Source organism: Panthera onca, chromosome D1 (genome assembly GCF_046562875.1).
Source record: "Panthera onca isolate mPanOnc1 chromosome D1, mPanOnc1 haplotype 2, whole genome shotgun sequence".
Lineage (NCBI taxonomy): Eukaryota > Metazoa > Chordata > Mammalia > Carnivora > Felidae > Panthera > Panthera onca.
The window spans coordinates 43134705-43161416 of record NC_138348.1 but is presented as its reverse complement, the minus strand read 5'-3'; the positions used below and the strand labels follow the sequence as shown (position 1 = coordinate 43161416).

The following is a 26712-nucleotide window of genomic DNA, read 5'->3' as shown; positions in this document are numbered from 1 at the left end:
TCCTGCTTTTCCTTATGTCACTTATTTTATGCCGCGTGAATTGGATATTAGTTTCCCAGTTTCACTGAGATGTCGGATCACTAGGGTAGCTTGAGCAGACTCAATTTCGCTTCGAGTAATAGAGTGAGATTATTCAAAATTATTTCCAGTGGGCTGAGCCTGCCTGTTCCTTCTGTTATGAGAATAGAAGTAAACAACTCGACACCCTCCTCGCAAGCTGACATCCTTGACACAGCGCCCCTATGCCTAGCTCCTTAATCGCGAGAGCATTTTGGTTTTAGCCACGCTCAATTAATTCATCCAGGAAAGGGTCCAGTCAGAAAGAGTTGATTTAAAGTGAGATAAACTGGGCATCTGCTTGGAAAACCAGATGATCCCAAATATGTCTTTCATCGTGAGAAAATGAAGAGCTCTCTCCATATTTAGAGCAGGAACTTCGCGGCTGCATTTTTTTTTTTTTTTTTTCCTTGAGAGTTTCAGCAGTAGCAGTGACAGAAGCCACAAATGGGACGCCTCTCCTGGAATCGAGCGGGTCTGTGCTGCTGGGGATGGAGAGACCACCCACCTGCCCACAGCCCCTGCTGGCCTCTGGGTCCTGTGGGGCCCGCAAGGAGGGCTGTGGAGTCCAGTAGGGTCTTTATCCCCAGCTAGACACACAGCTGGTCCCTCTCGCAGTTGAACACAGAAGAGCTGAGCTAGCACTTGGAAAAGTGGGATGTCGACATTTTTTGCTCAAATTTGATAAGCAGCGGAAGATTAGCACCTTCCTCGAAGTCTCTGTTTGGAACAATGTTCCTTTCAAGGCATCCAAATTTGGCAGAAAATTCAGAGCCTGCAGACAGGCCTGAAGCTCGTGGGGAGAAGAGAGGGGTGGGAAGATCTGAGCTGGGGAAGGAAGAGATGCAGTGACAAGCCCCCAATCCACAGCTTTTAGGGCTCCAGGGGAGAAGGAAGGCCTACCACGTGGATTGTCTGCCCTAGCAGCCCTCCTTGGGCCTGGTTTCGGGGTGTCTGGGCTAAGCAGAGAGGCCAGACAGCAAAGCATCTGTCTGGTGGGCAGGGAGACCTGGGCTCTGGTGGCCTCAAATCACCCCGGGCACCCTGCTTCAATGCGCAGAAAGCATTACATGGCACAAACAAGCTGGGGAAATAGGGGACCAATCGGAGCATTGAAAACAGGCTTTTCTGGCCTCCCAGGGAAGGCTAGGGTTTCGGCTCTGCTCCCATCTCCTCACATTTTCCACTGATGTCACCCCAGGCAAATAATCGGTAGAGAGCAGACTTAAGTGGAAGCGGGGTGCAGGGGGCTGCTGTGTGAACAGAGCAGTGGGATGGAGAGAGAAGCAGGGCCCGGACTGGCCCCTGCTGTGACCCGAGGTGTGGCCTCCTCACTGTGAAGCAGGACCACAGGCCAGGCATTTGTTGCAGCATGAAACCTTCCTCTTGTTTCTTGATCAAAACCATGCTAGTGAAGTTACGCCTCTCTTCAGGAGCACAGGGATTTCTGCTTCAGGCCAGCCCTGACTTTGGCTCCCATTGTCCCAGGCAGGCAGGCAGCGTTGCATAGCAGGCAAGCATGGGGCTGATCAGGAAGGGGGTTCTGGTCTTGCTCCACTGCCCTCTGTGCCGGGAGGCACCCTCAGCCCTTCTCTGGGGCTTGGCTTGTAACAGGTACCTGGCCAGGGACTTTGGTCGTGTAATGGGCCGTTCAGTGAACGTGTTACCAAAACCCAGTTTGAAGGTCCCTGCAGATGAACTTCTTCAAACCAGCCGAAATTCAAGAAATATTAATTCAGTGTCTCCTACATGCCAGGCATTGGGCTAGGTACTTTCATATAAATCATCGATATGCTTATTTAAAAAAACATTTTATCAGGGCACCTGGGGGGCTCAATCGGTTCAGTGTCCAACTCTGGATTTCGGCTCACAGTTCATGAGACCGAGCCCTGCATTGGGCTCTGTGCTGACAGTGCAGAACCTGCTTGGGATTCATTCTCTCTCCCTGCCCCTTGCAATCTCTCTTTCAAAACAAATAAACTAAAAAAAAAAAAAAATTATTGGGTTATCTGTTCTGTGTGATCACTTTGTTAAGCACTGGAGATAAAGCAGTGAGCAAGATAGACACAGTCTCCCTCTTCTCAGAGCTCATGTTCTAGTTCCCTCATTCGTACCTGGCAAAACGGGGATATAGTATTATTAGCAGCATTTTAAAATTGAGGAGAGAGATAGAAGCTCAGAGAGGTGGAGTGCCTTGCCCAAGTTCACACAGCAGTTAAGAGCATAGTCAGAAGCAGAAACTCAATCTTCTGGCTTTAAAACCGGATTTCTTTCCATTATATTACCCTGAATCCCTATGCACGGAATAGCAGGAGAGGGCAAAACAATTTCCCCCGCCTACCAGAAAGAAAAGGGAGAGCGGGAAACAGAGAGAGACAGAAGAGAGAAGAGAGTAAGCTTCTGCTCTGAAATTCTGACAACAAAATATTTTTGTAAATCCTGTCTCCGGCCATTACTCTCCAGGTGGCCAAAGCTCTGACCCGCCCAAATTCTATTCCTGTACTCCAAATATTTCTTATACCAACCAGGCAAGAAATGCTGAAGGGGCTGACCAAAAAAAATAAGGCTCTAATAATAATAATAATAGGCTTGCATTAAACCAAATAAAGTCATTCTGAAATGACTAAAGAGAAATAGCAGAGGAGAAATGCCCCTGGGCTCACGCTCTGTTTATGCATTGCACATTATACCTTTTCATCACAATTACCTAAAGTGGTACATTTGTACTTCCATAATGTATGGAATTCATTACATAGTTTTGCAATGAAATTATCACACTGTGCCTGGGACATCTGCACCCTGTCATACATCATTCTATTCATTTCTAGTTAATTTAATCCCAATATCTGCCCACATGATAAGACAGATGTTCAGCTACGCTGCAGCTTCAATGGTTTTCTGCCTTGAAGAAACTTGAAGCCGTTGAAAGAAATGACATCTTTCAGACAGAAAGCTTACAGTATTAAAAAGTTTGGGGCTTTTGCCACTTGACTATTATCAGCTTTATTATGTGTTGGTCTATCATAGTAACCTCTGCCGTGAGGATCCACATGTGAGATTAACAGGCACATAAGTCTAATGGGAGTATTTCTATGAGTGTTTCTATAGCCACTAGAAATGAATCCCCATCAAAACTGGTTTAGAAATATCTGCAGGTCACTCAAAAAGAAAGAAAATCGAGACATTTCACACTATTACATTAGTCACAGTCGCTGCCTCGCAGGGAGAGGCAGAAGCCATTGTTGCCTGAGTCCCTACTGTTCCCTGCACCCGTCTGGATGCCTGGCTCACCTGACCTCCTCCACTCCACGCTGCGCCCCCGGGTGGTGGCCACTGTGGTGATTTCGCCGCCAGAGGCTGCGACTTGTGTCCCTCCACGCTTTCTACCACTGCCCTGACTGTGTGTCCGTACCAGAAAGTGCACGGGCCTCTGAGACAGTTTTCCTTCAGTGTGAATTCTGGCTCCACCCCTCACTGTCTGGGTAACTCAAGGAGAGTAACTCAGCCCTCCTGGAGCCTCAATTTCACCATCTGCACGAGGAAATAATGACAGTTATTTCACAGAGATGCACAGATTCGATAACATGCATAATGAATTGAGCACCATGCTTCATGCCATAATATTAATATTACTTTTAGCAATAAGAGTAATTTCATTTTCATTTTCATATATGAAAAATGTCCAGCATAGTTCCTCCCTCCCTCACAGTAGCCTCTAAAGATATAGCAGGCATTATATGATTACTAATAACATCATTGTTATTGTTACTGTTGTACAATAAATCCTATTATAAAGACAACAATTTTCACACTCCGAAGCCACAGGTGGGAACAATTTCCGATTTTTGCAGCTGTCAGCTCTTGTTTTCATTAGGTCACACAAGAACTGCAGTGGACCCTGGCATTCCGTGCACATTAAAAGGGATTTGGGTAAGGGAATCACAGATGAACTAAAAACATACGGAGCCAGAACAGAAACTTCTAAATGCATCATTTGTACGACCTTTGAGTAGGCGGCACCCTGAGGACAGGAGGAATCATTACATGACAGAAAAAGGATCCAATTGCATTCCAATCAGTTTATTCAAGAAACATTTAATGAGCAGTGAGCCCCAACTAAGTGCCACAAGGCGTGCTGGGCTGTTAAGGGGGGCAGGGCTGGTAAAGATATGGATTCTGCGTGAATACGATATATACACACACACATACACATATACATACACACACACTCACAAATATTTCTAGACAGCTATCATTTTAACACAGAGATATATTTTAGCACAAAATAATGGATTAGCCCATGGGTCTAGACGGAGCCTTTCTTACTCGGGGATCTCCTGCTAGCTTAGCATATGCACACTGCTCACCAAGTTGCAGGCATGTTGCATAGTCATATAACTTAGTTTCGAGAGAATCTTGCAAATCCAACCTATTGAACTCGCTCAGGAGAAAATATTCAATGTCTTTTCTCCACCATCTAAGGATAGCTTAATATATAGCCTCTCTATTTTGTTCTTTTTTTCTGTTCTGTTCCAAACTCATGCATTTATGGTACTTACCTACTGCATTGTACTTTGGACACACTTCCTAAATACACCTTCCAAATACATATGTGTACGCACAGTGTCTTTCTTATTTTTTTCCTTCCAGCTTGGTCATAGGCATAGCACGTGGCTTTTTTTATTATTTTTATTGCACGGCATTTCACGATCATCCTTCATTTCATTAAAGGATTGCTTAAAGTCTGGGTGTATACACTTATTTGCCAGCCTACCACCACTGAAAATTCCTTATACTTGAGTTGCTCTTTCTGGAATTCCTTTGGAAGGAATGGTGTGCCCCGCAGCTAACTCTTAGATGACCTGGAGTCAGGGAGAGGACAGGGAAGGTACACAGTCTCTGCTTTTTCTGATCTAATAAGAAGTTAGAAGTCAGGGGCTTCTGGATGGTCGAAGAAGAAATAATGACTCAAGGCCTGAGCCAAAACTGAGCAAATGTTGCAGTGCTTGCGAGCCTGAGCATAAGAGAACACGGAACAACACGGGGATGGGATTCACCCTCGGGCCGGCAATCTGTGACCCACAGGCCTTCCCATCAACAGCATCAATCAAAGGCCAGGATACAGAATGACTTGGTTCCCTGGCCAGAACCAGGAGTCCTGTTCCTAAGATGGCCTCCCCAAGTGCTAGAAAATATCAGAGGTTAAAGTGGCCTTGGGGACCAGCTGATCCACTGGTCTTTAAAAGAAGAGAAACAGGAGACTGAAAAGTATCTGTTTCACCAGCCCCGTGCTTGGCGCATAGTGGAAGTGTAGTGACAGTTCAATGAACCAGAGTGAGCTGAGGCCCAGAGAACTCGTGGGGCACACCAAATCAGTGACAGAGTCCTCCGTGGAACCCAGACTCCCCAGCTCAGATGTCCTTATATCTGGTTCTGGTCACCAGACAGATTCACCTTTCCAGAGCCATGAACCCAGAGGGTCTCGTGGTCAGGAATGACATGCCAGAGGGCTAATCCCATGACTTCCATCGCTCACAGCAATGCCCACCTTCCTATGTCCCGCAACATTTGCCCCATCAGCAATCAAAGGTCAAGTCCCTTTGCTCTCTGACCATTTTCACCATCTTTAACTTGAGGCGATTGGTCCACATCATTAGAATATACACAGGTCCTTCACAAATATTTAATGCAGGAACAAGTGAATGAATGAGTAACCACGTATTCCATTAGGTTTCAGCGTATGAGCTAACAACTATTACAAGTAAATTCCTAGAGTTCTGCTTTAAGAAGAAATCTCAGGCAGTCTCTGGGCTTTCTGGAAGGGAATGTTATAATTAATTAGTAAGGCTTGGCATGGGTTCAGGGCCCCATAGTGTGGCCCAGGTACTTGCTATTGCCCAAACAAGATAATTAGGTAGCAGGAGAGAGAGGAAGAAAAGGGTGCATTTTGGTTTTGTGGAAGGGGAAAGGGTGGGAAAGCAGAACCAAAGGTGGGATTAAAAGATAAAGTCACTATTTCCATTCCAAATTACTCTGATGTTGCTGACACCATGAGAGAAGACACGTTCTTGCCTTCCTAAGTAGTGTTTCCCTCCTATTCACACTTGGTTTCCATTTGAGGCCTAGCTAAGCGCTCCCCCCCAGGCCCCTGTGATCTCTGCTTAGGGGGGCTCCTCCCTCCTCTCCTGGAGCAGGTCCACTGCGGGCCCACCTCCTAAGTGGAGGAATCTGATCAACCTGGCAGTGTATTTCCAAACTGCACCAGAGCCCTTTGTGGAGACTGGTTTTGATTGTAGGTGATACCTAGCCTAGGTTCTTAGGCCAAACAGATCTGCCATCAGCCATCGGTTTTGCAGATTATGCTTTGTCTGATGTAGGGCAAACTATTTACCTCCTTTGTGTAAAATGGAAATAATAATAATGCCACCACATCCTAGGACTGGACAAAATGGAACAGCCCCTGTAAAGGGATTAGCACACTTTGTACCTTTGTATGAAGCTATCTGCCCCTCCCCAGCTGCAGTTTGCTTTAGGCCAGCCACTTCTAGGCAGCACCAATATTGTTCCCAAAGAGCCACCATTGCTTAAATGGATGGAAAAAAGGGGCCCTTTCCTCTGTGGTTTGCTGCAAGGGTAGCTGCTTTTCCTAGATCCTGGAAGCCAGCTTAATATTGAGTTCCCTGGCTGGGGGCCTCCAGATAAGCCCTGAGCATATTGAGCTCCAGCTGTTGAGCGGAGGAACAGCTGGAAATGACACAATTGACACCTAAATGGAGGCGATGACCCTTGTACAACCGCCTCTCGATTGCCTGCACATAACTTTCTGCCTCAGCCTTGCTGATTTGTGAGTGGCTGCCCAGCCCCGTGCTGGCTTCTCAAGGTGGCCCAGGCTGGAGTGGTGCCTGCACGGTGGTAGTCATGGTGGTGCATGTGCACGCGTGTGTATACGTGTGGTTATCACCACCAGCCTCCCATGTAGCCTGGGGAGTGCACACCGATTTCTCTCATCTATGCCTCTGCTTCCCACTGTATCTGGAAACCTGAAGCAGTCCTTCAAATAGTCACCCACTGGGCAGAGCAAAACCATTCTTGGCTGCTTTTCAGCCCCAGGGCCTGCAACAGCAATCTTTCCTGGGCCATTCTCGAAGGCAGGCAGGATGGTGTGCTAGGAAAAGCACTGACTTCTGCTATCGCAAAGGCTGATTCCCAGCTCTGTCATGTCCAGCCATATGACCTTGGGTGAGTTATTTATTTTCTCTGTCCTTACATAAACCTTGCCCAAGGTCACATTTGGGATTACTGACCCTGGAGCCCTTCTGTCTGACCACTGGGCAATACTGCCTTCCTCGTTTCTGCATTAATCCAATCTGATTCCAGACAGGAGTGTGTACCTGTAGGCCTTGCCTAGATCCGTCCACCCCACAGGCTGCCACTCCCTTCAAAGCAAACTGGGGATGTCTTTGTAATCCCGGTAAAGATGGGAGCTTCTTTATACCCCTTCCAGTCTCTCTTTTCTTTATTAAAGACAAGGAAAATAAAATAAGAATTTTTATATAACTATATCTGTTAGGGGCTATAGTTGCTAATAATCCCACCAAGTCATTCCTGGCTTACAGATGAGGTTTCTGAGGATCACAGAAGTAAAGTGACTTACCTGTGTTCACATAGGTGGTAAATAAAATGGCAACTTGCTTTGGAGACCAGCAAGGGTGGAAGGGTAGCCACTTAGCCAGATGGCAGGATCACGAGACACTGGTCTGGACCTCATCCCCCAATTCTTTGGCAGTGACCGGGGAGGAAGCCTGTGGGGATGACAGGAGACCCAAGGTGACCTCAGGGGGACGGCGAAGAACCACATGGCAGACAGCAGGAGAAGTGGGAAAGAATGGGTCTGAGTCCCCCCACAAGCCTGCAAAGGAGAAGGGGGAGTGGGGCAGGGGGATGGGGAGTGAGGGAAGCTGGAGTGAGGATATAGACTTCCCTGGTTATTTTTCATTATTATTGAGACCTATCATGTGACCCTTCCTTCTTAAGCTGGAGCAACTTAAAGAGAAAAATCTGTCACACATTTCCAGAAAGAGCATCCCTATCTTCTACATGCATTCAGAATATGTGTGTATATATATATATATATATATATATATATATATATACACATATATATATATATATTTTTTGAATTTAATTTGTTCATTTTGAGAGAGAGAGAGAGAGAGAGAGAGAGAGAGAGAGAAACATGATTGGGGGAGGGGCAGAGAGAGAGGGAGAGAGAGAGAATCCCAAGCAGGCTCCACACTGTCAGCTTGGAGCCCAACACAGGGCTCAAACTCACGAACTGTGAGATCGTGACCTGAGCTGAAGTCCAACGCTAAACGGACTGAGCCACCCAGGTGCCCTGAGAATATATTTTGAGTTCCTACTCAAGGCCAGGCATTGTTGGGGACTCAGGGAATACAATAGTACGCAAGCCCAATAAGGTCCTTGGCCCCATGGAACTTCTGTTCCTGTGAAAAGACATGTCTGATAAACACATAGACTGGTGGTTATGACCCCGGGCTGGTACTGCCTTCCACGTGGGGACATCACGTGTTTGTGGGAGATATGGTGGACTGGGGGGCAGGGTGATTGTCGAGAAGACTTTCTCTCCACACCTCATCCCTGCTCTGGCATTCAGGTTGTACCAGGATTGTAAAATGCTAAGTGTCCTGAAATCAAGGATTCATTTCTGCAAAGTTGAAGATTTGCCCTGCTCAAAAGCCAACAGCACTCTGGTTGAGAACACAATGGATGAAAACACACAAAGAAATAAGGAGACTTTAGACAGTGAAAAATGCTACACAGGGAAGAAAACAGGGTAATGTGATGGAGGGCACAGTAGGATCCACTTTGCATTGGCTAATGTAGTCTGAATGGTGGCTCCAAAGAGATGTATCTATGTCCTAATACCCAGAATCTGTGAATATGGCTTTATTTGGGTAAAGGGTCTTTGTAGATGTGATAAATTAAGGATCTTGATATGAGATCATTCTGGATGATCCAGGGGAGCCTTAAATCTAATGATGTATGTCCCTCTAACAGAAAGGCAGAAGGAGAGTTGATCAGACAGAAGAGGACACACAGACACACAGAGGAGACAGTCATGTGAAGATCAGACTGATTGTCTAAAAGGCAAGGAACACAAGGGTTGCCACGGCCACCAGGAGTTAGGAGAGAAGCAGAGAACATACTCTCTCTCCCCTGGAACATCCACAGGGAGTGCCATCTCCAGAACTGTGAGAGAACACTCTTGTTACAGTAAATAAATCTGAAGATGTCACATTTATGTTGAGACTGCAAAGAGGGATGAGCCACACAAGAGACATAACACACGCCAAAATCTGACTTCTGTAGGTAGGAGGAGAGACAAAGTCCAGGCCAAAAAGATCCATGCAAGGGGCAGAATGGAGTAGCTTAACCAGAGCTAGAGTAGAGTAGCCTGGATCCAACTCCTGGGGTTCAAGTCCTGGTTCTACTAATTAGTAGCCATGTCGTGGCTGTGGGCAAGTTGTGATCTGAGCCTGTTTTCCTTACCTAAAAACGAGCTTAATAATAGTGTTCCTCCCGGGTTGAAAGGAACGAGTTAATAATCATTAACTCAATGCTTGGCACAGAGTGTGAGCTCTCAATAAATGGTAGTATAATCACTATTATTATTTCAATTTGAAGTCACAAATGGCCAGAATTCTCTTCTGCTGATCACAAAGGCTCAGGTGGGAAGGCTGAAACTGTGCATAAAGCTGCAGAAGAGCCACCTTATGTCAGCTGAGTCTTCAGGGTTGGGACTTCTCATTTCAAGTCAGTGGTCCTTGTGAGGGCTGGAGGAGAGCCACCAGCTCACAGCTCCCTGGAGGACAGTGCTGGGGGACAGCTTGGCTGGAGCTGTGCACAGCTGGCAGCTTTCTGCCTTTCAGAGGTCGGCTTACATGCCACCCAGCTCCCCCTTAAAAGGCACAAAGCCGCCTGATAAACAGAAGATTGTCAGGTCCTCTGATCCTGCACCTGAGGGCCGGAGGGAAGGGAGAGGCCCTCTGTGCTCCTTTCACAGGACGCGAGGAGCTGGCTTGGCAAGCGCAGTCCTGCACCACACCTGCCCCTCCTCGAACATTTGAGGGCTCCAGGAAAAAAAATCTCCTGGTGCAGATGAAGTTTCAAGAGGAAGGGCCACTTGCTAAGTTACCTCCCAGAGAGGACACTGATTCCTGGCCTGCAATTAGCAAGTCAATGAGCAGTGCTCCTCCCCACTCCCAACACCAGGCTGGACAAGGTCAAGTTGGGTCCCTGTGCATTCCAACCCCTGTGGATCGGTGGGGAGAAGAGGCCAGGATCAGGCTGAGGAAGGGAGGCCATAGGGATATGTTGAGGGCTGAGCAAAGGCTGAGCCAGGGACTTGATTAGCAGGCAGGTTCATTTAGCACAGGAGTAGTCAGGGTGGGCCTACTACACCCCAGGCATGTGCTAGGTTCTAAGATATAAAGATAAGTCACATGAGAGTGTCCCGCCCTCCCAGTGCTGATGGTCTGGTAGGGAATCTGAGTCTAACCCAATATCTGCACAGACAAGTGCACAATTACCAAGTCAGAACAACTTGCTCCAGCCACCCCAGGGTCCCCATTGCTCTCCCCTGGGGCTTCTGATTTTACCCAACCAGACACAGGGCTCCTTCCACTGTGTGTCTATCCACCCATCCCGGGCAAGAGGGGCCTCCCCTTGTAACTCTGCAAAGGTTCAGTCCCAGCAGCCCTAGTCTCTGAACTCGTCTCGCCTCCAAGATGTACAAATGGATTTTTCCTCTTTGTCTTTTCCAGAAGACAAAAAGTAACTTTTAATTCAATTGCTTAAATGAGAGGAGACTGATCACTTTTAACCAAAAATTCGGTGCTTATCAAGTACAGATAATTTCCAGGTATCGGCTGGGTGTGCCATCAAGAGTCACACACACAATCAATGCACCTCCCCCCCCCCCCCCCCCCCCAATTATATAAGATTGTCAAGTGCTGGCTTCTGTTCCCCAGCATGCAGCCAAAAAAACAGAACTCAGAGGCTGGTATCTGCTGATGAGGTAAAATGTCGCCCCCCATTTCCAGATTCCCAACAATTCCAGAGTTTTCTTTGCTGACAATAATTTCAGTATTTCTACAGAGTGGAAGGAGTTGCCATCAAAAAATGTGTCTGGCCATTTATATGCTGGTGAGTTTCTAACCACGGAGGCAGGCACCCTTAGCAGTGGCTGGCAAGCAAGGATGGGTGTGTGAAAACAGCAATTAACAGGATTTTAGGCAACAGTATAATTTTGGAACTGGCTACTACCTTTTACATTGGCTGGCATTATCTGTGGGCCTGAAAGCTAATATGGATCTAATATTAAGGAATCATATACAGTGTTATGCGTAAAACGGCATCCGAGCTCTTTATTGTCTGCCAAAATAGCTTCCAGTGTCTTAGGTCTGAGAACAAAGACTAATTTGTGGATTACAAAGGTCCACTTACGAACATGCCATTGCAGGTATTTTCATGCCAGACTTGTGTGCATGAATTTGCAGTTGGTTCATCTGCTTGTGCACATATGCATGTGTGCTAAGCATTAGAAACTGGCTTTGGAGACCTCCACGCCATCTATCTGACAAAGATTATAAGAGCCAGTCTAATCACTCATATGCACAGAGTTCACCCCTAGTGGGGGAGATTCAGTATGTACACAAATAATAACGGCACACATACACAAATGCCATGAACGATGTCCAAACAGAACACACAGAGTTCTGGAGGGAGAGAGAAGTCTCTGGTTGAATTTCTGGGGCTTCAGAGGTTTTATCTGTCCTTAAGGGTTTCACTGGACAGGCTGAGGTCGTTTTAGACAAATTGCATGGCTTGAACAAAAGTACGAAGGGGTAGAGGAGAAAGTCAGGGAACAGTGACCCAGGCAATCACAAAATCCCTTGCAGGTAACAGGTCTTCAGTTCAAGGGGGTCTCCTGGAGACTTTATCCTAAAGCATCCTTTGTGTCCTTCAACCTGTCACATCTCACCTCCTAAAACTTCACCAACAGTTAAAGCCTCTTTGTTCTCCTTCTCAACTATAACACCCTATTTACCTGGACTTCCTGCAGGTGTTTTAACTGCCCTGTAAGTAGTCAGGCCACCCTTCAAGACTGGCCTCCTGAGAAGGTAACAAGATCCTAATCCCAGTAAGTATTCAACCCAAGGCAGAATGTCTTCTTTTTTGAAATATGATAAATAAACACATATGTCTGGGCATTATAAATCACACCAGTAAGCAAATGTTAGTTGTTGATGTTGTGTTCATGGCAGTCATGTTGAGGATGACCATGTCCATCAGATGAGGGCTGGGCTAGAGACCTAGTAAACCTGAGACAAGGAAGCAAATTTCCAAGAGAATTAAGTGACTTACCCAAGGTGGTCCAGCTAACAAATGGGGAGACCCCACATCTGGGTCCTTTTCATAGCACTGCACTGTCTAAATAGTGTTTAACATTCAAATCAATACACAATATCCATTTCCATCTGCCTAAATAAATTATAGGTTTCTAAAACTGGCACTACTGGGTGTTAGCATTTATGTTAGAAATACCAAAGTTAAAAATAGTTTTCAAGCATTATGGATTTTACCTTCAAAAGTTACATTCAGATGATTGTATAATTTGGGCAATTAAATGCATTCTCATTATGTATCCATTGGCACTGACTTTCTGTCCATCTGGACACGTCTAGTGTAGAAATCAAGGACTTGGAACCAGACTGTCTAGTTTTGACTGACACACTAAAGTGCAAGGCCTTAAGCAAGATCTTCAACCATTCTGTATCTCAGTTTCCTCATCTAGAAGATAGTGACAAAAATAGTACCTATCTTACAAGATGTGAGGATAGAACAAGTTAATACATATTAAATGGTTAGAACAGTGTCGGGCGCATGATAAAAGTATAGTAAAAGCTTGATACTCTTATTATCATCAGTTAATAGGGTAATTTTACCTAGTAGAAGCTCTTGATTTCCATATTAAGGGCTCAGAATTTGATTAGAATCAAGCACGCCATATCTTTGTCCGTGTACTTCTACTCCTTGTGACTGGGTCTGAGTTACTCAAAGCCCTAAATCATGGTCATGCAGCAAAGAAATGGCACACTCAAACAGGTAATAAAGGAGAATTTAATGAAGGAACTATTTATAGAGGTGTGGGAAGGATCAAAGGAAACTAACAAGGAGTGTGCAGCACCCCAGGGCTAGCAACGGTGGGAGCCACGGCCACTCCTTGGTCTGAAAGAACAAGTTAGGTAGTGTTTAGGGGAGTGAAAAGAGAGAGCTACAGCTGTCAAAGAGGGTCACTTGATAGGAGCTCTACCCTTCATAAAGGGATATAACCATACAAAGTTCTCTGGTAGAAATGGAGCCAGGTCCCATGTAGCATTCTCCTGCTGGTGCTTTCCATAGGCCAAACCCAACCACAGCTGGGGAGCAAGAGAATCTGAGCAAAGCAATGCAAACAAGTTAGCCTCCTGGGCACGGACTGGTAGAGGTTACAGTGGAGCCAGTGGAAAGAACCAGCACAATCTCTTTCTCACTTTGCTATGAGGTCCTATAGAAAATTTACCAATGGCAACAATATGACCGTAACCATAATCAGGAGGGTAGTTGTTCCTTATGCCTTCCCACCAAGAACATGACTTATAAAAATATTTCAGCTCAGTATTTTCCATTTTAAATCCTGCTCTAGCTTGCTGCAATTAAACTAGTGAACTAAATAAAACACACACCAGATTGCAAAACGTATGAGACTTGGCACCTGAATTCTGAGTTCAAATACCAGCTCTACGTCCTGTCACCTGAATGATTGGAGCCTCAATGAAGTAAATGCAATGGCAGTGAGGACAGGTGAAGTAAGACATGGGAAACATTTAAACAGCACAAACAACAGGGATTGATATGTACTTAGATGTTGGGGGCCTGTATGTAAGGGTATGGTGGAGGAAGCCAGGAAGATGGCAAAGCCATGGGCTGAGTTAGGTGATCCAGAGGAGGAGATGGGTTATCTTTCCCTGTAGGAGCACCTATTATTCCCACTCTTTCTTCAAAGTCCTAAAGTCCTTCACTTTCCTGGTAAATGGACCCAGGAGGAAATATTCAAGCCAGTGGAAGCTGAGGTCTATGCTGGCCCAGGTCCCCAGCACAGAGCGACCACCTTGGAAAATCAGTAAGGAGTTTGGACTGATTCCCCATTAACTAGGAATCTGCAATCTCAGGAGAGGGATAATTAGCACAAGTGGTGCAATTTGGCTTGTCCTCAACTGAAAGCTGCAAGGAGACAATCAACATCAAAAAGCCTCTTGGTCCGGAAGTCTGCAAGGAAGTGGCTAAGGATGGAGGGATTTTGATTTTGTGCTTTTAATTTTCAGCTAAGCCAGGCCCTAATTGGAACAATATCATTAATTACACATTTGTCCCCATGTGATATCTGGGCTCATAATCTGTGGCAGATAAGGATCCCTACCATGGGATAGTTTATTATCATGTCCTCTATCTTCTGTTACAGTTAAAGGCAGTTGTGGGAGGACTTGTTTTGCTGCTAAGATAGCAAATGCAGCTGGCAAATTTATTGGGTTTACCCCTCCTTATCCAAACAGATTGCTCTTCTCTCCCTCCCTTGCTGATGACAACCCCTGCAAAGAATTGCCATAAATAAGATGTCTGGTCACCAATGTCCGAAAAGGAGGGAGATGCGCTTTAATAAGTAATTTCCAGTGAAAAAGCTTCCCAAAAATTTGCTTGGGCCAAAGACTTTTCAGACTTTTCTGAACTAAGTGATAAATTTCTATTGAGTATCTGTGGTGTACTAAAATTTTGGGGACACGATGACATTAAAACACAGCCTTTGCCATCAGGTAGCTTTAGATTTAAGTTAGTAAGACAAATGCATACACATAAGCTGGTGATTGGCGATATAAGTCAACCAGAGGGAACTGGGCTTCATTCTGACTCCAATGAGCATGGGATCATGGAGTATCTCTGAGCCACATAGTCTCAAAATCTTCCACTATAAAAGGGCATCATAATGCCTAGCTTGTGGGATTGTTTTGATAATTAAAATAGAGACTGCTTGTGAAAGCATCTTAAAAACAAATGTAATCATTATTACTCATTGTGAATTACAAAAGTAAATTGAAAATAACTTAATTTCCCAATGATGCCAAGTGCAAAAGTAATTTTTGGCAGTGTCTGCTTACAAAATTATTTAATCATCTAAAAAGTTGTTTGGAAGAACCATAAAATACTCATGTTATACCGTTAAAATGAAAAATCAGGAATAAAAATTTCAGCATGGTTCAATTTCAAGTGTTTAAAAATAACACACAAGAAAAAATTGCAAAAAGAAATACCAAAATGTTAAATTAAATATTAAATGTTGAAATAATATCTTCCTTGGTAGCAACAGGAATACCTAGCATCCAGATCTTGGTTTCCAAATACCATACCCCACTGGAAGGAACCAGGAATCCTTAGATAAATGGCTGATTCCAGGGATGAAACTGGGAAAATGTAAGATGTGCTTGAGATATCATCTTGTCCCCAACAGTATGTAAGTGCTCAAAAAAATGACAGGGGTGTGTCAAAAGGGCACAGAAACCAGTTTCATGTGAATCCCACTGGCCAAATCTAGGACAGTTTGAATATCTGAAAAAATAATAGTAATGGTTTATAACCCACAGAATAAAATAAAGAATCCATGAGCTTATACTGAAATTAATTAAGTTCAGCATAGTATAATTTCAAGTTTAAAAAAATGTATGGGGGGAAATGTATTAATCAATTTAATTAAAAAACTGAAGAAAATAGAAAAGTTATTTTTATAGAATTTCAACAAATGAATGATCATAAAATTATAAAGTCACTATCTGACAACCATAATAATAAGTGAGTCAAGTAAGAATTATTAATATATGCTAAAACTTAATCAGGTAAAATTTTAGTGAGGAACAAAACATCTACCTTGTCTCAAAGTATCTTCTCTCCAAACCCTTATTAATTTCAAAGTGGGAAAGAGTAACTTTACAAAATGAAGCCTGTAGATACCACCTTAGTCAAGTTATCTAACTTAACATTTTTAGTAAGGGGACAAATCTACATCCCGTGGCTGATATAATGTGATGAGAAGGTCACTATTTTACTTCTCTGATGTTCATGCCAGAACTACATAATTTGAATTCCATCACAGGGGGAAAAAAGTCACACCAATTTGAGAGATGGTGTACAAAACTGACCAGGAGTCTTCAGAAGTGTCAAGATAATAAAAGAAAGAAAATAAAAAGACTGAGGAACTAACTCTTCCAATTTCAAGGAGACCAAAGAGGCATGAGGAGTAGATGTAATTCATGATCATAGATTAGATCCAACAGCAGGGTTTCTTTCTTTTGTCATAAAAGACATTGTTGAGATCATTAGAGATATTTGGTTGAGGTCTATAGATTAGACAATAGCATTGTACCAAGTTTAATTTCCTAATTTTGCTAAATTAACCTTTGTTATGGAAGATATTATCCTTTTTTAAAGGAAATACATCCTTAAGTATTCAGGAATAAAAAGACATCACGTCTCCAACTCATTCTAAATTCACTCCGAAAAAAAAGGTAATGACAGGCAAAGATACATGCCAAGAATGATGACATATATGTGATAAGATGTAAACATTTAGGGCATCTGAGATAAGGGTATGTAGAATTATTTATATTATAGTTGCAATTTTTTTAAAGTTTGACTTATTTAAAAAGAAAAAAATTTAAATAGAGTAATATTGCACAGTGGATAATATTTTCTTTATACTTTCTTGCACTTCTAAAATGTTATATAATTAGCAGATAGACTCATATCTATTTCATATCTATTCATATCTATTTCACATATGTGAAATAAAGTTTTTATGTCACTCCATTAACACTACTCCTTTTGTATTTTGTGTACTCTCATACTGTAATACATTGCTTATAGTCAAATTATGATGATATCCTCAGAAAAAAAAAGTATCCCTCATTTGCTTGAATTTTGAAAGGCAGGAGGTAAACTGTGATTAATAAAACTATCAAAAACTAGTGAAATTCTAGAGTTGTAACCCAGAGATCTGAGAGAGGACCACCCTGGGCCCCACAGGGCCACTAGTCCAATATCAAGATGTATCAGTCAGCTATGTGATGGCAGCAAGCTTACAATAACAAAAATCCCCAAATTTCAGAGGCTTCTTCCAAAAGATATTTCTTTTTTTCTTTAACGTTTATTTATTATTGAGAGACAGAGCATAAGCATGGGAAAGACAGAGAGAGGAGGAGACACAGATATGAAGCAGACTCCAGGCCCTGAGCTGTCAGCACAGAGCTCGGCATGGGGCTCAAACTCACGAACTGTGAGATCATGACCTGAGCCGAAGTCAGACACTTAACCAACTGAGCCACCCAGGCACCCCTCAAAAGATATTTATTTCTTATTCATACTACATGTGGACTGTAGATTGTCTGCATTCTGGGGAGAAAAAAAAAAAAAAAAAGGCTTCCTTATCCTAGAAACCAGACTGGAAAAACACCTTCTATATTGGTATCATGACAAAGAAAAAAGATCAAGAGAGCTAGAGGCCACATGCATTGATTCTTAAAGTTTCTGTTCACACATGGCACATGACAATTTCACTCCTATTTCATTAATCAGAAATTATATGACTAAATGGAATAAGGGTAAGGAACTACACTCACCCCCTAGGAATGCTCTGCAAAGCACATGGCAAGAGGTAGAGATATATAATCTTGTTGGAAAGGAGGAAGAAGAAGTTGGGAACCATAAAACAAGATTCCACAATAAGTACCCTGCTCAAAACTATTTGCTTTCCTTCCTTCTGCACACAAAATAGACCTACTCCTTAAAGGAAAGGCCAAAAGGCTAATGACAATAAGTCAAAAGTCTGAGTTCTCATAATTGTCTCTACACCAAAGATGATTAAAATGTGGCTGGGCTCTTCTTAATACAGAGACAACCAAAAGACAGCTATCTTTTCTTTCTTAACCTAACAGGAATTGGTGGAAGGGGGCCAGGATAACATCAATGAACTCTCCCACTTCTAAAGAAGAATGGGAAAACAGAAGTACTAAGTGGTCATTGGTCCATAGCAATTTTGAAATATGACTGGACAAATCCTATAAATCCATACCCAGGAGTAGGAAATATTCTTTGATCAGATACCAGGGCTCCCTGGGTGCCAGTATTGCTCTCCATGGCTCTTTGCTCCATACTTTGATAATTTCTTTTCCATTATCCTCTTTGGGCACATGTGTAGAAGACACTAGAGAATACTCTGTCCTTCGGAGCTGAGTGGCAGAAATTTGGAGGCCCCAAATCTATTTTGTATCTATAATAGTTATAGTCTCTTAATTCATGCTTGTAGCTCTTTTGGAAGTAATAATCTCTCAAAAACATTATTGGCATTTTCACCAACCAAATTTATATGTCAACAGCCATACTCAGAATTCTGTTCAAGATATGCCTCTCTTTCCAGAATTAATTAGAAGTACTTCAAACTTGCCATGCTTTCATGAGAGCGCAAACCCTTAGTTTCCTTTCCATTAACTATTTTGTCCAATTTAAATAATTTGCTGAGGGGCACCTGAGTGGCTCAGTCGGTTGAGCATCCAGCTTCTGCTCAGGCCATGATCTCACGGTTTGTGAGCCCGAGCCCTGCATCGGGCTCTGTGCTGACAGCTCAGAGCCTGGAGCCTGCTTCGGATTCTGTGTCTCCCTCTCTCTGCCCCTCCCCTGCTTGCACTCTGTCTCTCTCTCTCAAAAATAAATAAACATTAAAAAAAAAATTTTTTTTAAATAATTTGCTGAGCCACCGCCTTAATTCATTTAAAGGTTTTAACAAAGGGTGTGGAGTTTACACCCTTGATTTGAACTTTGCCTTGAGGCCAAAATACAATTAGCCTTTTTGCTCAACATATTTTTCAGTTTAACTTTTATGGGTTGTAGATGAGAATCAGTTATATCCTACAAGTCCTGAAAGTTCCTGATTCTCTCTTTTCCCTTTTATTACTGCTTGAAAACTGGACAAGCACTTCTGGACTCATTTCTTTCTTACAGCGTCTTGTCACATGCAGCTAAGAGCAAGCAAGCCACGCAAGTCTCATTCTGTTTCCCAAACTCTTCTCCTAAAGCCACAGCATCATTAGGTAAATTATCTGTCTTCGAAGTTATCCCAGGAAATAGTTTTACCAAATGTTGAGCCACTGCCTAACATGAGTCACTTTGTTGCCAGCTTCAAAAATAGTGTCCTCCCTGCCTGCTGCTTGACTATGAGCTAGTGCCACGTAATCTGGTTGTTTTTGTTTCATTTTGTTTTGTTACGGTAACACCTCACTTCTGGTAGTAGTTTCTGCATTAGTCAGCTTTCACTGGGTAAGACCATGGTAACAACCTAAAATCTCAGTGACTTCCAAACAGAAGTTTCTTTTGTTTCTGTGTAATGTGAGCCTCACCCAGTGAATGCTGATGCATCCACTTCTATGCTAGAACGTGATTTCAAAGGAACAGAGTTAATGTTTCAGAGATGGTGTTATAATAATCAGGAAATCCTACAAGAGGGGAGAAACGGTCTCCTCCTGCTGTATGCCTTAATCCAGTGAATGACTTCACCATCTAGCTGGCTTCCCAGGGCCACAAATAGGTACATGAGTAATTCTCTACTTCTCCCTGGCCTTTACCCCCTACATCCTCCAGCCATCAAGTAAAAATATTCCCGGCAACCACAACATTACCTGACTCATTGTGTAGTCTCTCTAATTGTTTGTTGTTGTTTATGTTAAGGCACAGACGTACCTGATCAAAAGAAAATCTAACGTTTATTAAATTGCTACTCTGAAGCAAGGACTATAGTGCCCAAAGCCATTTAGTGGTGATACAAGGAACCAAACCAAGGCCTGTGTCATTGGAATGCTCCTGCTTTTTTTATATACCATATGCCTCTAACGGTCATTGCTTTGGGGCTAACAGGAGGGCTATAAGTAAAGGCCTACACAGATCCTAATTTGCCATTATCTCATCTCTGGCTGTGCATTAAAATATGCTATCCGTAAGGGGCAATATGGCCTACTTCTTCATAAAGGCTAACCTGGACACATGCCTAAGGTCATCTTTATCTTCAGGGCTATAGAGCATCACTCTGATTTAAGAGGATCTTCTTGGGAAATATTAGTTCCTCCTTCTAAACTTTAGGATTACTCAGGAGGGAGAGCCTTATGTTGTTGATTTAAAATTACCTGGCCATTCTTCTCACTAGCCAAGACATTGTGATACTAAAACAGCAGTAAGAGCCTTGAATCCAAGAAGTTGATGACAGTTCATGGTGGCTCGTCTTCAAAGATAAGATGGCCTCCCCAATGAACCATTCCTCCCAGTATTCATGACCTGGTGTGGTCTCCTCCCACAATGAAGCTGGCTTGGTCTGTGATTCCCTTTAATGAATACAATGCAGCGCCATGCTGTGCCACTTCTAGGCCCGGCCTTTAAGAGTATATGATGACCGTGTTTGCACTTTTAGGAGTCCTGAGCTGCCACCTGCTAGAAAGCACACTTGGAGAAACCAAATGGAGAGGCCAGCTGGAGAGGGAGAGGCCCTAGAATACATGAAGACAGAAAGACCAGCCATCTCAACTTCCCAGTCAAATTCAGCCTTTCCTGATTTCCATGGTTATCACAAAAGGTCAAATGAAATAATAGTGCTCTTGAAGCAGCACAAGCACACAGGTTTGTGCTATCACACACTCAGTCAACCGTGTGTGTGTTCAGTGCTGAGCTCAGCCAGACTGTGATGGTTAGAACAGGGAAGGGGATATCAACCCTATTCTTAAGGATCTGCCATTGGAGAACAAGACATACTTGTGTACTGAGACAATGCTGTATCCTCACGTGTTGTCCCACTCAGCTCTTGTCTGAACCACAGAGATGGAAGGGAAGTAAAGGTCAGGGCGGGGGACAGGGCTGGGAGCGGTGTGCACCTCTGAAGGTCAGAACACATAATGAGGCTGTCACACCACTTCTCCTTGGGGAGAGAGATTTGATATGGCACATTCGGGGAAAATCAACTAACTTGCCATGGGCTCTGCTGGTGAAACTTTATTTCAGGGAACAGAATCTTGGAGCAAAGAGGGCAAAGTAATGTGGTATTATCGCTAAGATGCTAGAATTCTGGCCTACCCTTCTCCAGGGGACATAGGGACCTTTTTGAGGCCAATTATCCTCTGAATTAGGCTTCAGCTCCTGGAAATGGCTTCGAGGTCCTCAGAGAGATCAAAATTTCCTGGAAAAAAGCCACAATAGGGATAAGAGTAGATATACACTAATAGAGAGAAAGTGAGCACCATGGAGTCACGATGTGTGGGGCCAAGAACTAAAAAGGAATTAAGTGAGGGAAAGTTTAATTCACTCCAGGCTCTAGTAGCCACAGTGGCCCTCAGGGGCCAGGGGGGCTGGACAGGCTTCTGGAATCACTACAGCTGGTGTCCTAGAAAAACTGCCAGAGCTGACACTGAGCTGCACTCTCAGTGACCCTTCCACCTGCCTGGTTCTGCCCCATGAAAGAGCCCTTCTCTAGACTTACAGAATTCTAGAACAAGCAGAACTTTAAGATTCCAGCCAAAATCTTGCTGCCTTCGGAGCATCCGAGCATGAGATTAATGGTTATAAGTCGGCCAGACTTATCTCAAGATATATCGGACCCTCTGCAGTAATACTTGAAAGGATAGAGAAGAAAAAAGGACTGACCCTGCTCTAAAGGAAATGCCAAAGGACCTTTATATGTTCAAATGGGTGTGGTGAGCTCAAGTTTGAATTAGGCTGGAGTTTCTGTCAAAGAAAATCTACTCAGCAGGTCAGTATAGCAATAAGAAATCCAGTTTGAATGGATCAGTGTATCAGGAATAGTGGTAAATCAGCAATTCAGAGGCCATATGGAACCCTGAATGACCTCTAGGCCACTGAATAATGGGGCTGAGCGCAACAAGGTGAATTTCAGGCTCCACTATATAGAGGGGTTGGTCCTACAAATATTCTGTCAGTCTTGGTCAAAACTTCCTCAGTGAGAGAGACCTGATTAAAAACACTAGTGCCTAGAGCTTGAGAAGTCAAGGACTGATCATCTCAGTGATGGAGTGCTCTCAGTTTCCTGGAGCTTTCCCTATTAGACCCATTCAATCCCTGCATGCATAAAACCGTATCAAAGTGTGGTGCATGTTCTGGAGGACCAGCTCTCAACAAATATCTCTATCTGTGGTGCACTTGAAAGTCTATTTCCATCATGTGACCAGTAACTCAATTTCTCTCTCTTACCAATGCTTAGAACCAGAGATATAACCATAGGCTGAAACTTTACCTTGATCACATTGGTACTCCCTTCACAGGTCTGTAAGTCAGTCAGTGATTACCTCATTACTCTACTCCAGCCTGACAATATTCTTAACCACTGCCTCCTTTTCTCCAGATGGTTATACTAAAAGATTTCTTATCATATCCAACCCTTATAAACATGTCTAGGCCTCTTCTCCATCCAGGTAGACCCCATATACCTCGCAGAAATATTTTAACGAGGTGGAAACATAGATCTAGACACCAAAAGACTATCAAATTTTTTTATAGAGTTTTTTTTTTCCCAAATAGTATTTTACACAGGGACTGGTATGTATAAATAACTGATATGTACCAAATTGCTCTGGATGAAGTAAGGGGAAGGGAGGAAGTTTTCCCAGGCAGAGCCTTAGACCTCCAAGGACTTGGGCTCACAGGGCTCAGGAAGAAAATCACTGACCCAGACCAAGTCACTTAATTTACAAGGGAGGACACTGAGCCCCAGGAGTGGACGAGTTTGCCCAGTCACAGAATAAGTTGGTATTAGTACCCAATCTGGAAACAATGCCTGCTCTGACTTTACACACCGAGATTTCTCTGCTCTGTCTCAAAAATTCACCCAGGATATCCCTGGAATCAGATAATTAACTTTATCAAAATATTTCCATTTGACTTGGCCCACGTTATTTGGGAAAATGTATAAAATAAAAATCTGGCATAATGTCATAGCATATTTTATTTCATGGATTCCTATCAGAATCATCACCTTTTATTGTAGAAAACCAGAAAATACTCAGATTGAATAAAAGGCACACATTGATTACATTAGAGAAATCATTTAAATGTGTTTTGAAAAAATGCATTTTTTCTAATGAATCATTGAAAGCATCTTTCTATGGAAAACTAAGTTATTAATTTAAATAGACTCAATGAATCTGGTCATGATCAATGCAAAGAGCTGGAATCAGCACTTCCTTGAAACACATGCAGAAAATTTAACAGGATATGAGCTTTGGCAATACCTGCACAGAGAGTGAAGTTAGTCTAGGGACTCAAGTTTTATAACATGCATATGGTGACCATATTTCCTAAATGAAAAATCAGGACACATGGTTGACAAGTAAGAATATCCTTATGGGGACAATGGAATAGATATAGCAACCAGGAATGTTCCAGAGAACCTGGAACATATGGCCCAGAAAGAGAGGCTGCAGAAGCAATTTTGTGAGGTTTGTCTCCATCACAATGAATCGTCTTATTGCAGGGTTAGGAAACCCATGTGTATTCCCAGTGTCTGGGCCCTTAACTTTCACTTTGTGCTAAGTGTGCTCAGGCAAACTTTAATGAGAAAAAGAAAAGTCTTTGAAAAGTTAAAATGCTATAAAAATACGTATGGCCATAATTATTAACAACACTACAAAAATATATAATTTATTGGTTGGTATGCTGGACAAAATATTTGTTCCCTCATCAATTCAATAAATATTCATATGCCTATTTTGTATTAGACACTGTGCTGGGCACTTAGGATATAGTGAACCTTGACCTTTGCCCTCATAAAGCTTACAGTCTAAAAGGCAGTATATTAATATAATAATAACCAAGGCTTAATAGTCATAGTAATAATGAACAGTCCCCTTGCTACCTTTTCAGCAATTTTTTATGTAGACTATGCATACCTATTAACATCAGGCCTAGGTTTAGATACTTAATAGCTATGTAAATTGGAACACGTCACTTCCATAATCTTTTCTATGGGAATAATTAACAGATTTTCTTCATGGGAAAAAAAGTAAATGGGATTTGTATATAAAATACCTCTATGGAGAGACCCTACACTACAATTTAATTCTTTACAGTAAAGGTATACAAGTGAAATGCAAAAATGTTAGTTTCTTAAGGCATCCAGATAAATAATCTCTGTAGAATAGGTTGTGGCCTCCCTAGAATACAAGTGCTCCCACAGCCCTGTGTCCAATTCACTCAGACTCAGAAAGAAGCGATTTGCCTCAAGCAAAGATCTGTTCTGTCTTCACTACTCTGGGTACGTCTTTGACATGAATATGATCAAAGCTATTATAGTGAAGCTTAGAAACTCAGGCAATGAGTATGGTCTACCAGTCATCAGTTATCCTGCAAAGGCCGAGGTCCTCATATGGTTAATAGGAACCCTTCTGCAGGTGGAGAGGGCCCCCCCCCCCACTTTCATTAGGGGACCTAGATTTGACAAATAATAGACTGTCTCATGCTAGGCGCTAGGAGGTGAGTGGTGAAATGGCTTTTGTCACTAAAAGGCATGTCTGGAGGTAGGATGGTATAGGTGGGGTCTGTGAGCAAACCATGGCTTGTCGGCCATATATGACTGTTTTCCAGTTTATGGTCTGGATGCACTTCCCTTTTCTCGTCTCCAGCTTTAGTAAAGCTGTGTGGAAGTGGTCAAGCCTTTTCACAGCTCTGCAGAGAAATTAAGGCACTGTTTGTAATAGTTTAGCAGGATAGTTTCAAGCCCTCAAATATTTGATACACACCTTTCTTTTTTTTTTTTTTTTTTTTTTTACTTGTACTCTTTTTTTTATTTTTTTATTTTTTTATTTTTTAATATATGAAATTTACTGTCAAATTGGTTTCCATACAACACCCAGTGCTCATCCCAAAAGGTGCCCTCCTCAATACCCATCACCCACCCTGCCCTCCCTCCCACCCCCCATCAACCCTCAGTTTGTTCTCAGTTTTTAACAGTCTCTTATGCTTTGGCTCTCTCCCACTCTAGCCTCTTTTTTTTATTTTTTTTTTTATTTTTTATTTTTTCCCTTCCCCTCCCCCATGGGTTTCTGTTATGTTTCTCAGGATCCACATAAGAGTGAAACCATATGGTATCTGTCTTTCTCTGTATGGCTTATTTCACTTAGCATCACACTCTCCAGTTCCATCCATGTTGCTACAAAAGGCCATATTTCATTTTTTCTCATTGCCACGTAGTATTCCATTGGATACACACCTTTCTTAATGCCTGGGATGGCATGTGCCCCACATTATGCCCTGATAGGTTGGCTCTCAACCAGAGAAATGGCTGCGGTTGGTCTTCAGACAAAAGACGTACTGGTGAGGTCTTGAGAGAACATGTTGTATCAACTCCCTGATACGTCCCCCTGATGCTTATGATATCATCAGGTTGTATCCCAAGACGGTATCAGTTGCCTAAATTCTCACCCGTAGTGGTCTTCCTCCCCTTTGACTGCCATGCAGGCAGGCAAATGAGTGAGTGTAGCCACGCGAGAACCAGCCAGTGAGTAGCAGAGGAAGAGGCATTATTCTGCACTCAACACTCAATTCTGACGAAGCCATAACTGAGTGATGAAGAAAATGGTAGGGGTCGCCAGAGGCAGGAAGCACGTGCCTGCGTCTCCACAGCGGCGCCTCAGCGTGTGGTTCTCTTCTGGCTGTGTTCCAGAGGTCCAGTCCCCAGACACGTAGGCAGTGCAGACAGAAGAAGAATTCTCTGGGAGCCAGAAAAGCCAGCAGGACACCTGGGAACTTAGCCACCACTGACATGTATGGCATTCTTGCCATAACAACTGGTTAAAGGTAATAAACCCCCTCTTATTTAAATGGCAAGTGACTAGCCCTGCTCATTTTTACCTTCCACAAAAGGGTAAAAGAAAAGATTCAAAGGGAAGAAAAATAACCCTGACTCGATCCCTGAGCAGGGAGGCAAGAATTAGAAGAGACAGCCTATGTGTAAATAGAGCCCATCAATGAGTCTCCTCACTTCCGTTGTCCCCACACATTCCTTCTGTCAAACCTCTTAAGCAGGAGATTTTCTTGGGTGGATGCAATATAAATTATGATTGTTACGATATCCTGATTTTTTAATTTGTAGGCTCAAACTCCCTACACGTACTCCTTCGGATACTGCATGTATTTCTTCTGACATCACATATGCTCCAGTGATAGACCTGTTCACTCAGGCGTCACGCCTGTTACCTGCAAGCTGCTGCCTGGGGCACTTGCCGGTGGGTAACCAACCACCAACGAGGAAAAGTTCTCCTTCTGAAAAGTTCCTCTTCTCAAAAAGTTATTTTCTTCTTCTTCCTGGTTCACAAAACATGCGTCTCTCTCATCATTTTATGTTACCATGTCTCGTGTTGTCCTAGGGCCAGAACTCTGTCTTCACAAGCTGCAGCCTTGTCTGTTGTCTACCAGTCCAGGACCAGTTGTAGAATCAAGTCTTAG

At 43.2% G+C, this 26712-nt stretch overlaps 2 long non-coding RNA genes across 2 annotated transcripts in view; one reads left to right on the top strand and one right to left on the bottom strand.

The window, feature by feature from the left end:
• Window positions 1-26712, bottom strand: part of LOC132661499 (uncharacterized) — a 78690-nt gene that overhangs the window by 7357 nt on the left and 44621 nt on the right. Inside the window, exon 2 of the long non-coding RNA XR_013550397.1 lies at window positions 7712-7859. This is a non-coding gene — a long non-coding RNA (uncharacterized LOC132661499). The remainder of the gene's footprint in view (window positions 1-7711; window positions 7860-26712) is intronic.
• LOC144613088 (uncharacterized) lies at window positions 21789-26094 on the top strand. The gene is made up of 2 exons (XR_013550396.1): window positions 21789-22006; window positions 25726-26094. It is a non-coding gene; the product is annotated as an uncharacterized LOC144613088 (long non-coding RNA).